This window comes from Lepidothrix coronata, unplaced genomic scaffold, assembly GCF_001604755.1.
Source record: "Lepidothrix coronata isolate B3197 unplaced genomic scaffold, Lepidothrix_coronata-1.0 Scaffold189, whole genome shotgun sequence".
Taxonomy (NCBI): Eukaryota; Metazoa; Chordata; class Aves; order Passeriformes; family Pipridae; genus Lepidothrix; species Lepidothrix coronata.
The window spans coordinates 124397-137260 of record NW_016690369.1 but is presented as its reverse complement, the minus strand read 5'-3'; the positions used below and the strand labels follow the sequence as shown (position 1 = coordinate 137260).

General features: G+C 43.6%; 1 protein-coding gene across 1 annotated transcript in view; it reads right to left on the bottom strand.

The window, feature by feature from the left end:
• Positions 1-12331, bottom strand: part of TAOK3 (TAO kinase 3) — an 80407-nt gene extending 68076 nt beyond the window's left edge. The window contains exon 1 of the mRNA XM_017831337.1: positions 12099-12331. The gene's annotated coding sequence lies outside the window, so the exon portion shown is untranslated. The remainder of the gene's footprint in view (positions 1-12098) is intronic.
• Between the last annotated feature and the right edge of the window lie 533 nt (positions 12332-12864).

Genomic DNA, 12864 nt, shown 5'->3' with positions numbered 1-12864 from the left:
TTCACCCTGCAAATGTCTCTTAGCCCTGCCCCTCCATCCACAGTGGGTTTATTCCACCAGTAATTGGAAGCATTCCCCATCAGGTCTGTCTTATTTCCAATCAGACACTCTAAATTTCCAAGCAGAAAATGTGAAAGGGCCACCACAAACACCAGCAAACTGAGCCCAAACAGGAGCTCAGTGAGTGAAATGATCCTTGGGGAAAGAAAACCACAGCGAGAGCAGCAGATCCTTCATGATCAACAGAAGTGTTCTGGTAACAGAGGAAAAACTGACCTCTAAGATACACCTGATCTGCCAGTAAAAGGAAGCTTGCTTTAGATCATAAGTCTTCAGATTTTTACAGCCAAACTGAGTCAGTAAGAGACAGTTTAAGGCACTATAAAAACAATTTCAAAACTCCATGCCCTCGTACACAACCAGGGCAGCATTTCAGTGCCATGTGAGCACCACGCTGTTTATTAAAGGTTACCATGAGCCATACCTACCCTCTGCTCTTTCACTCCCAAAATTACAGCAGGGGCCTTCCCCTGGACACAGAGAGCTTTCCCTTTCCTAAAGGGAACAGCTATTCCTCACAAAGGGCAGGGACACAATTTCTGCAGCTGGTAGTCTGACCAAAGACCAGGAGACAACTCAGGATCCCCAGCTAACTAATCTCTAGTTACCAAAGGCTGAAGAATATTCCCTGGTGTAAAAAGTCCATTCTACTACTGCTTGTGTGGTACTTCCTGTGGCAGGCTTCCATTTATTAAAAACTTCCTTAATTTTCTTTATGGAAGCTGGAACAAACACTATTAATGCTGCAGCAAATGAGCTTGACCTGGGGATTGCTGAATTTTGGTGGCATTTAAGAGCATCTAATATGGGGGGGGGAAGAGGTAGGGAGCCAGGAAAACATCGCTGTGTGCCTTCAGAAAACTTGTTCTTTTTAACAGTGCAGTTTAAGATCAGCAACCCTGCAGCACAATGGTCAGAACATTTTCTTCCACGGGTGTTCCGGTGGCACACCAAGAGCTTCCAGAGGGCGAATATTTCAGACCAGTGCAGCAAAACAGAGAGGTCCCGGGGAGGAAAGCTCACCCACTGTGGCAAAAGTCAGCATAGGAAGGGTGAGTTTATTCATCCATTATGCTGAAGAGCTTAAAATGGAAACATTCTATATGTTCTCGCCTCAGGCCAGGATGAACAACTGAACGCACGTGAATCACTGCTCCAGCAAGTGACTGGAACACACACCGGTGGAAACTGCTGGTATCTTTTGCCTCTCCCTCCCACCCACGAAAAAGTCCTCCTAAACACAAAAGAGCAAAATCAGATCCACTATTTTTCCCCTCTTTTTTTTCCCTTTAATTAAGCTGGAGAAACACAGAGGATACAGAGGCTGATGGATGAAGCCTCACCCCTCCCTGCAATCCCTACTATGCCAACATCCTCAGCTATGGAGGCCCAACTGCAAAAGCCAACAGCAGAGAGAGATACTTGTGAAATGCATCACACCAGCTTCAGAGGTTTAAAAACCCTTAAGAGTTTGATGAATAAAATTAGGAAGAAGAATTCATTTGTTTAGTGCATTTTGGTGGGAAAAAAACCCTTCAAAACAGTAACCGACAGATTACTTTACCAAACATTCTGATTAAAAAATAAAAAAAACCAAACACACCAAAATTCACATTCACAATGAGGTGGTTTGAAGCTAAAAATACCCAGCCAGCTGCAAATCCCACCTTAGGCAGGCAGGCAGGCAGAAGTGCTTCTCTCTCCCCTTCCCCAGGCAGACACGTGCTCACTTCCTTCTTCATTGCAACATCAGAAGCTCAACTCAATGCTAACAAGCCACAAAGTCCTGCCCAGAATTTAAAGTCACGCCTCAGTAATTACATAAAATAAGCTCTAAGTGGTTCAAAAAAAAAGAAAAAAGAAAAATCAATTTACCCAGCTTCAATTTCGCTTTTAATTCCAAAATATTTTGACTGTTGATAAAACAGAAAAGCAATTTTCCTTTCTGAGGTTTGCTCCCTCCACCCCAGTGTTTCATTAGATAATTTTTTCCCCAATCTCACTGTAGAACATCAGCATGTTCATTTATAGTGCTGCTGTGCCAGTAACAGGGATCAAACCCCTGAACATGCAAGCTTTTAAGGAGAACTTTCAGGTGTATTTGATGTTCAGTTTTTGCACATAAAACATAAAGGAGGATAGTGATAGTGGGGGAAGGAGAAAAACCAGAGGTAATGTAGGAAAATGTAAAAGTAAAACTCAACTGTGCAGATGCCCCTTTCAAAGGTGGTCTGACACAAAAGCAGCAAAGATGCTACAAAATATTTGGAAGCTCCCAGTAAAAAGGAAAAGTGTTCTCCCCTCACCTGACCTAACAAAAAGGCAGCACAAAAGTTCTTGAACAATAAAACCCCTGTATGTCACATACAGCCTTTCCCCTGAGAAGACAGAATAAATCATGTGCCAGTTTATGGAATCAAAATTAAAAAATAACAAGTTTTGGTCTCCTGGTGCCGTGACACTAAAAAGACCGATAAAAACCCACTTAGCCCAGGAGATGGCTCCAGGTCATGGAGCATGTATCATCCCCCTCCAGAGGGAACAGTACCTGCAGCCTGGGCAGGGTGTGCCACATCCCCAAACAGGAACCAAAACCTTCCCTGTTGCACCAGCACGCAGCTCCCTGGCCACCAGTTAACACCAGGCTTTTGCTCCTTGGTGGTTAAACACCCTGTTCTTTAAAACCAAACCAAACCAACCACCACATCTCCCCAACCAGGACAGACCCCAAGCTCAGCCATCCCCTAATTCATCAAGGCAACGAGCTTTGCATCAGTTTTCTCAGCTGGGGAGGCAGATCCTGCCCGACATCCCCCTGCTACTTAGAGTGGCAGCAAACAGTTGTGGTTCTGCGACGTCAGCAGTAGGAAGTTCCTTCTGCCAGGCCCCACCACGAGTGGTAACTCTTCACCTACACAACCTCACCACCTCCTGCTCAGCTACTGAGCTGCAGGAATACAAAAGCACAGGACACAGGGGGGTTCCATCCAGCCACTCAAGTGTTCAGCTTTGCAGGAGTTCTTCATTTAGGAATGGTGACGCCAATTAAGCGTCCCCTTTGTTCAGAGATCAGAAATGTGAAAGTTTTTTTGACTTCCTCTCTCCACACCCACAACTTCACTGACAGCAGCTGCAAACGCTGTCTGGATGGGGAGGTCCTGCCACCAGGAGCCAAATGTTCCTTAACTGAGATGCTTTACTCTTTGCACATCCACCACAAATTCCCTGCACGGCTTTGGAAGCCAGGTGGGTTTAGCAGTGCTCAGAAACACTTCTGTTGTGCTGCACTGCTTACCCAAAATAATGATCTTCCTAAAGAAAAAAAGCAAACAAACAAAATTCTCTCATTTGTATTAAGGAAACAGTCTATTTGTAGACAATTAATATGCATTGGTGCTTCCTTTTCTAACTTTAGGGTCCTGGTTATATACTGCAAGTAATTCTCACACTTGAAAGAAGAAATAGGACTTAATATTAAGAAATAACTTTTCACCTCCACAGAAGTTAAAACACAAAAGGTGAAAGGAGGATGTGCTAATGCTGACTTGAGTCTTCCCCAAGCCAACCCAAACGCTGCTGGACCCAACCAATGCCCAGGAAACAGAAACTGAAACTCGCCAATTTACTCATTAACTGAAATCAAACAGTGCTTTGGGAGGGTTTTTGTTTGGTTTCTTTTACGTTTTTAAGAAAGGTACTCCCAGTATCATTTAGCAGTGCTGCCCCTACTCCCCCAGGGAGAAGTTTGCACCTTCCAGCCCCATCCTCATCCCACCACTGGCTTTGCTGCACACGGTTATTTCACAGCTGGATCAGCTTCCTGATCTGTACCACCCTCTGGTAGCACAAAGGTTTGTGCCAACACAACTCAGTGGGAGAAAGGAGAGGTGGAGGAGCAGCTGGTTTCAATTCAGCACTAAAATCAGCTTAAAATTCACTTAATTTACAGACTCCTGATTTAAAATTCACAACCAATCCATTCCCTGCTCCCAGTCCCTGACCCCCACCTCCTCAATCCCTGTGTTTTGATAGGAATCCAAGTTTCTGTTTTTCTGTCAGTCAATACATTCCAAATCTGCCAAGACACAGAAAAAAGCTTATGTACATAATAATGAAGAGATGAAGCTGCAAAGATAAATAAAAATGTCTGGATTTAGACTACGGTTGTCAAATCTTGACTTTCAAGTGAGTGTGTGAATTTTAAGAAAGTTATTAAAGTTTAATAAGATACTATTACTAATGATTAACTAGACTATTTGGTTTGGGTAAAAAAATTTATATCTATCCTTTCCAAAAATGAGGTTTTCTCCTTTTCTTGTGTAGCTACTTATTATAGTGGTGGGCAGAAGGGATAAAATTCTGACAGATATTTACTAAACACACTATGAAATTAATTTAAAAAAAAAAAAAGGAACACAAAATGAGCAGTCACACAAAAGTTTCACAGATTGTCAAAAGACCTGGGCTTGAAAATCACCAAATATTAAGAGGTTTTTAATAGTTGGTTTACACCTTTTAATACTAAGTGCTAAAATTTCTGTTGCCTGATACATTTTTAGAGGTTGTTTTTTTTTTCATGTTGTTCAATTTACAAAGAGAAAGCATGGCAAATTAAAAGAGTTAGGCAGAGATACAGGAAAAATTCAGCTGATTACATGGTATTTCTTTTGGCATGGAGGTGCTAAGGGCTCACTAGTGGCAGAATAAGTAATCATCACAATGCTAAACTGCCAAAATTCACTCAGGCTACGGCCTGACCTGCATGCAAAACCAGCCGTGAAATGGGAATGAAGTGCTCAAGGCAGACTCAAACATCACTGCATATGCTCCAGTTCTGCTCCAGACCACTCCAGAGCTCGGGAATTGCAGCAGCCTGGATCTACCCAGGGTAATTGCAGGTGAAGCCAGGGACAGCCACTATCAGAGCTTCAGCTATTAAGGCTCCTTAATGAATGGTCTAACAATAACCCAGGCTTAACCAGTTCTCTCATTGCCAGGACTTTAACCATAATAAGCCCCTTGAACATTCCTACATCATTTTCCAAAGATCTCACAGTATGAGGCTACTAACTGTGCTCTCACAGCCTGTGAGGCAGGTATTAGTCAGCTTTTCTTTTTTTTTTTTCCTCATTTAAATACAGATAAAAAAAAAAAACTGAGGCAGAAAGCTGGCAAACGACTTCCCTGTTGGATACACAGCTGACTACTGGCACACAGAATCCAGATCTTCCAGATTCCAGCCCTGTCATCAGCCAAAAGGCCATCATTATGAGGAAAGAAATTAGTCTGGTCTTATAAATAGCATTTGAATATAAGCCTTGCTGTAATATTTGCAAGGAGTTGACCTTAAACACCAGCAGAGCTGCACTGGTAGCCTGGGGCTCCAAGCACCAGCTTGCGTGGCACTATCCCGGAGTTCCTGTCCCTCTGCCTCTCTGGATGTCTCCAGAGCCTGGATCCAGTACAAACTGTCCAGCAGATCAGACCACAGTCTCATTTGACCACTTCTGGTTTGAGCTCAGCACATCAAAAAGATGTAGGACTGCTCTAAAAATACAAACAGTGTTGTTCTAAAACACTCAGGTAAGGAATAAGAAAATAAACAAGTCTGAGTCAGCAACTTTCTGCTCCTTTAAAGGACCAAGTCACCACGGTCAGAGTGGTAGAAATCTCTCTGTAACAATCAGCTGGAAACCTGCATGATAGAAGATGTCCCCAACACACATAAAATCTGGAGTACTCATCCAAGTTAATAATTTGAACTGCTCTGACTGCATATCATACATTCACTCGTCATTTTTGCAGCTCTCAAATGCCTAAGTGAGATATATTTTGATTTATGTCACGTTCATATGGTGCTACAAAGAAGCAGGTCCTTTCCTGCATTACAGCTTTAATACCTGCAGCAGGTCTAACTCCTGGTCTACGTTTCCTGCAGCAAAATACTGAGCCCGAGATTGATTTTGTACCTCTTATGTCTGATTCTATAAGTCTAACATCATTTTAAATAGATACTTTCTAGTAAGGCAACCCTACAATACCAAATTGAAAACTGCAAAAGGAGAGTTAAAGCAAACAGAGCAAAAATAAAGACTTTGTGTAGTAAAAAAGTAATTGCAGTAGTTACTCGTTTATTCCGGTTCTAGATACCTGCCCTGCTCCCTCCCACCCATGTGGGCCATCACCAAGTGCTGAACACACAACCTGTACAACCACAAAGGGAACTTTGAGTCCAGGGGAAGAGCTGAAAATGGAAAACTCGTTAACTTCCATGGGGATCCTCCACAAGGGAAAGACAGCAGGGATGAAAAAGCACACCAGAAATTTTGAGAAACGACCGCCTGAGTGGAACAACGAGTTGCAACATTTTTTTATTTCTATTCATCACTTTAAGAGCAATCTGTGGTTACAGGCAGGAGAGCCATAAAATCCTCCTATTTTTGGCTGTATCCTTCCCAAATGACAGAGAAAACTCCTGGCTATGAAAACATGAGCATCTCACACTGGAGCTAAAGGCTCGTGTCTCTTAAATGCAAAAGCAGCAGAGTCAAAATTCCCTGTGATTCTCCCCAGGATGACCAAATTCCCTGCATTACTATGCATTAAAGCACTGCCAGACTGTGGCACAGCAGATGAGACCTGACTCCCAACAGAGCCTGTTTCCATCCCAGCTCACATTTAGGGCTCAATTATCTTATCTGCTCTGCCACTCGCATACTTTCCAGATAAGAAATGTTTTTCCCCCCTCTTTTGAAGAGTTAAAACTGACACCACAGCCAGTGTTAAGATTAAAAACGTTATAAATTAAAATTCATTTAGGCTAATACTGTTTAAAAAAGTACTCTATGTACAGGTTAAGACTGGGAACTAGAGTTAATTGACAGGCTGTGTAAGTTTTAATAACAGTAGTACATCCTGCAGGTGGAAGGGGATTTTGTTCTCCACTTCAGTTTCCCCACAAGGTTTAGGTCAAAGATCAGTTCATCTCAAGTTGAGAAACTGCTCAAGACTTGGGAGGGGGGGAAAAAAAAAGTCTGTTTTCCTCTTCCAATCTATGACTAAGAATGAGGCAAGCAAAGGGAGGATCTAAGATCCTGAAGGCGATGGCAACAAGAGGTCATTAGTTAATTCCCTCAACGACAGATACTACTTCCTTTTATTAAATAACAGCGGGTTTTAATGATGTCAAATAGTTTTTGTAATTCTAAAGGACACAGCACACTGAAAATTTACCTGAACCAGGCAAAAGAAGCAGAGACACAGAAGAAACACTGAACTGAGAGGGAGATTGTCATAAACCAAGTAAGAAATATATAAGACTGATCTGATTGTATGCCAAAACTTTAGAAGGTTACAAGGGCATATATATTCTTTCTTATATTATGTATCTTTGGCTTAACACAAGTAGTACCCAATTTAGCAAAAAGTCTGTTTTAACCAGTGCTTTAATGTTTACAAATAAGTTTTTCATGAGGAAAAAAGACAGACACAAGCACCATTCTAAGGCTTAAATGAAGGCTCATTGCTGCTTATTGCTTAAGTAATTTTTGAAAAAGCTTAATCAAGGTACTTTTATGACCAGCTATTTATTACCTGTACGACTACAGCACCTGGGAGCTTCAGTTAAACTGCAGCAGGACCTGCAAAGCCAGAGCAGGAGCGATGCCTCCTCTGAGGAGATTGCAATCATCTGAAAGATGAATAGTTCAGAAATGTAGGAGGGCACGAGGAAACAGGTGACTGGAATTTATGTTCTCTGTGGCTGCACTTTAGTCCACTTTCCCTCGTGCACTGGAAGGATCAAGGTGTGTGTTTGCTTACTCTCCCTGCCTCAGAAAAGAAAATCCATCCAGAATTCACATAAAGACAGGAAAAAAAAAAAACAAAACAAAACATGGAAGGAAGGTGTTTTTGGGTAGTAAGACTGGAAGAAAACTATTTACACATTTTAATATGTCTGCTTCCCATCTAAGAGAGAAAGGATTTCAATTTTTTTCAAGCTGTCATCCCACAGAGCAAGACTGAACCATAAGAAAATAAACAGGCACATACACAACTTTTGGAGGAATTCCATTTAAAGAAGAATTCTTTGAAATCACCACCCGACACAGTAGTGCACCCAACACCAACCAGCAGCCAGAGCTGTTTACAAGCTTTCTGCTCGGTGTCAGACTGAAAACCCAAACTCTTTTTGCTGTGTAATAAATCAGCGCCCCGCGTTTAACAATTTTCAGCGGCGCCATATGCTACGTAGTCCCATATGTTCCATTATAGGGAAGGAAAACATCATCTCGACATGAATCATCAGTGACTGTGTTCCTGTAAATCTGGCTTAAATGCTCACAGCGTTCAAGGGCAACGCTAAATAAATCTGCTCGGTTTTATGCCAGATTCTGTGCAACAGAGTCGCAGATCGCTTGCTGAAAATTAAGGAAAAACGAGGTTTAACGTCGGAAGTGAGCACACTGTTTGCATCTCTCCAGAAACAGACTCACTCTGCACAACATTTGGCACACATTCATATCAATAATGATGTCCTGCTCGTAGAATTATGATAGTATCTCGTGGTCCCCAACACTTTTCATCCTGAACTGCCTAATGCATGTGCAAATACACACAACTGCACCCAAGTGCCGTGTTCTGCACCACAGTGATTCTGGGGACGAGTTTGTGGGAAAAGCAAAACCCCAAACCAACCCCAGGTGTGGGTTTTAGACTCCAGGGAAATGCAGCTGTCACTGTACAGTTTACCCAGGATTTTAGGTTAACACCTCCACTCTTCAAGTGACAATTTCTTAGGTAAGTACACAAACAGCTTTCCCCCTTTTTCCCAAAGACAGGGTAACCCACAGCATAAAAGCTGCTTGTCCTGAGGCAAAGTCATGGCACACCAAGGTCATCATCTGCCCTTCTTTTGAGGAGTTTCTTGGGCTCTGATATCAGGAAGACAGACTGGAATTAATGCCCCACACTGTGAGAATGCCCCTATTTGAAAGTGTTTAGTAGCCAAGGAGGAAGGCTGTGTAGTTGAGGCAACCAGGTGCTCCCAGGTAAAGATTGGCTTCATTAAATCCAAAATACACCAGAGTCCAGTTTGACCTAATATTCAGGGTGGGGGAAAAACAGTAATTACATCAACATCAAGCTATTACCTGTTCAAGGGCATAAGTGCTTTAGTTCATTAGCAACTCAGACAAACTTGTTTTGTAAGCTCCCTACATTAAATTTGAAATTTCCCTGCCCTTACAAATTAAACTAACAATTTCTGACACAAAGGGAAAGTCCAGTAAGACAATACAAACGTGAGTATATAAACAAGAAGACTTCCAACCTGCTCAAACCCCATATGTTCTCTGCCACTCACAATAACAAGAAGATTACCCAGGGCACCAAGTCAACCTAATGTCAATATCATTTAATTCATTTGAATAAATTATTTTAAAAAAGTAAATAAATAGCAGTACTCCAGGTTTCTTCAATCAGAGAGCAAAACCTACTGACCTCTACAAACATATATTTTTCACACTTCCAACAGGAAGTTAAAAGTGAATTCCCGTGGTTTAGTTCTACAGAATAAGTTCAACATGTCACATTAAAAACATTCCTCTTTAATGCTGGAAGTGGGGCTTTATAAAGATTCAGAACCTGCCACAGGACCATGAATAGCCAGGAGGGCACTGGGATTTCCACCATCCTTCAGTAGCTCAGGAGATGGATGACCACACCCAATTAATTTACTTGAATCTCTATTCCAGCTTTCCTCCTCATTAATTAGGAGCTGAGGTTCACAGAGATGACAGTTCCTGGCACGCAATGCCGGCGATGGCTTTAAGTGGTGCACGCTCTGTGATCAAAATGGAAAGTCACAGTCTGTGCTGCCCATGCAAAAATCAGAGATTTCCTTCTTTTTACCCAGAGGGAGCCTTACATTTAGCAGATCAGTATTTTCTAAAACGTGTTTCACTCAATGAACTAAACCAAAGCTAGGACAGTGATTTCAGGGGAACTCACAGAGCTGCCCCTGGAAGAACTGATGACCAAGCAGGCACCAAGAAATTGCATCATGTTTATTACACAGCACGAAGCCAAAGGCAATCAGATCCTTCTGGTTTAATCAATGGCCTTCAAATAAGGAAGCAGTTTGAAAATAATAAGCATAAAACAAAATACTTTTTTGGGTTCACTTTTTGAATTTTTCCCTATTGTGTAGAAAACCTGAGCATGTGCTGAAATATAATCTCATAAAAATCTACTTCTTGAATACCTCTGATACCAGAATGGCACTTTTATTCCAACTCAGTTTGCCTTAAATGCTGTGACTGAACTGCAGAGGGGTCCTGTTAAAAGACTCTGAACTCTGTCTCCAAACAAAAGGCCTGTTTCCTATTTAAAAACATTAACCAACGTATAAATAAAATAAATAAAACAAATAAAATTTAGTGTTCCAGGAACACCTCCTCCCCTGCCTTTTTTTTTAACCTGGATGTTGCAGCATTTCACAAGGCTGCAGAACCACCTGGGACAAAAACCTGTAAATGGAGGAAACAACTGGTCTGTGTTCCTGGTCCAGACTCACTGACCACTGCTCTGCCCCTGCTCCCCAGCAGCCTGGGGCCACCCTGCAAACTCCAGCCCAGCTCCATGCAAACAGGGTCTTCCCTTTAAGGCAGGACAGCCTATTACTCAGAAGAGACAGAGCCCAGTTTTTCTGAAAGACCCCCACATTCTGCAACACGTTATGAAACACAAATTTAACAGCAAAAGCCTGATACAAGATTCATATTTAGAATGCACACAAGGAGAAATATCTCATCTTTAAAAGCTTTGACTTGCAAAGATCCTTTTTAACTGATAATGATGTAACAAAGCAAAAGGGAAGTACTTAGAGAGAATCACTGTAAGTAATACACACACACAAATTAAATACATACATAGAATTAGTTTGTAATCTGAAAGCTCTAGTAGGGGGAACACGGAAACAACTCAGCTCAAACTCTCCTCAAATCAGATGATGAGTTAGAGGGTAGATAAATCTGGATTTTACAAATTATACACTAATGTAGATATGAACAGCTTGCAGCCTCACTGTGAGTGCATGAAAGAACTGTCAGGTATTTGTATGAAGTTCAATGTTAAGTGAGAGTTTGTGAACATGAATTTACATTTAAAACACACCCTATATTGTTGCATTACTCCCTGAGAGCTCAGAATTAGCCACCTACCGGAAAGAACTCAGTTTTAAAGACATAAACAGAGAGGAACAAGCATGCTGCATTATCTCTCTCCACAAACAATCCACTATCAATGTAGAAATACCAATATGTGTCCTCTAATAAATCTGGTACAAGATGCATCAAACTAATGACCACTGGCAAAATAAGCTGCATCACTCTAAGCACTGCAGCATTCCAAACACTTACTGAAAATACACAAGCAGACCCTGGAGGACAGACTGGAGCCCACTTATCCTCACCCCACACGAGCACCAGCCACCACAGGCAGCAGCTCCATTCCCAGCTAACTTTAAACTGTGCTGTGTTCCACAGGGGAGGTGAGGAGTGTCCCCACTGAGCCAGAACCCTGAGCTGCTTCCACTATCACTATCCCATAATGTGGGCAATGGGATCTGAAATCCTCCTGGACAGAGACTGGAGCTGAGCACAGCCAGAGTGAGTCCTCCTGCCAGGAGGGAGCCCGGACCAGCACCACCTGTTTTGCTGTTTTTAAACAAACACGGAGCTGCTACTCAACTGTGTGTGCAGGCCAGGCACTCCACACACCTCCTTGGAGCACAGTCCCAAGGAAAACACTCTGGTTGGGGACAGCAGACCCAGCACCGAGCTGCTGAGCTCTGCTCAGGCTAAGAAAGCAACCAGGGAAAACCTGGCTGCTACCAGGGCTACTAAAGTTTGGAATTACCACAGTCGTAGGGTTAGGGAATTAATTCTACTCACGTTCCCGAAGGAAAGGGAGGTGGGGAAGACACGAGGAGATAGATATATATACATAAAACAAAACTCTGAAGGCTTGGTACTTGCCTAGTGTCCTCCTTCCTTCTCCTTCCCACGCAAACACGAGTGCTGCTCGATGGCATCCAGCACCTAGAGCGAATCATTTCCCCGTGTCATTAAAAGGACAGAGACATCTGCTCACACACACCAGACCTACGTCATCGCTTCCAACTCCGCTCAAAGCCGACAGAAACGCGGCTCCCTTTTCCCTTCAATTCACCGGGTCACATTCCCGCTGGCAGACGGATCCCGGGGTGATCCCAGCGGAGCAGCGCCGTGCCCGGCTCCAGGTGAAGGCGGGCGGCCGCTGTCCCTCCTCTCTCCGCACGCCCACGCTCCCACCGGGGCGTTCCCGTCCGCTCGGGGCTGCTGTCTTTGAGCTCCAACTTCCACAGAGCTCCCGGGGACAGCTCCCGGCACACGGGAGGGACAGAGGAGGGGAGACAGGGAGCGGCTGCCCCCGCTCGCACAGACCCGGCACCTGCCCCCCGTCCTAAACTTCCCACCCCGAGCCCATCCTGGCCCCGGTCTTCTCTCTGTTCCACCCCCTCCCTGACCCCATCCTGAACCCATCCTGCCCCCTCTCCTCTCCCTATCCTGCCCCCCCTCCTGCTCCTGTCCTGTCCCCATCCTACCTCTATCTTCCCCCCTCTCCTCCGCCCATCCTGTTCCCCTCCTGCCCCTGTTCTGCCCCCATCATAGCCCTGTCCTGTCCCCCATTCTGTCCCTCTCCTGCCCCCAATCCCACCTCTATCCTGCCCCCTGTCCGGACCCCCTCCTGCCCCCAATCCCA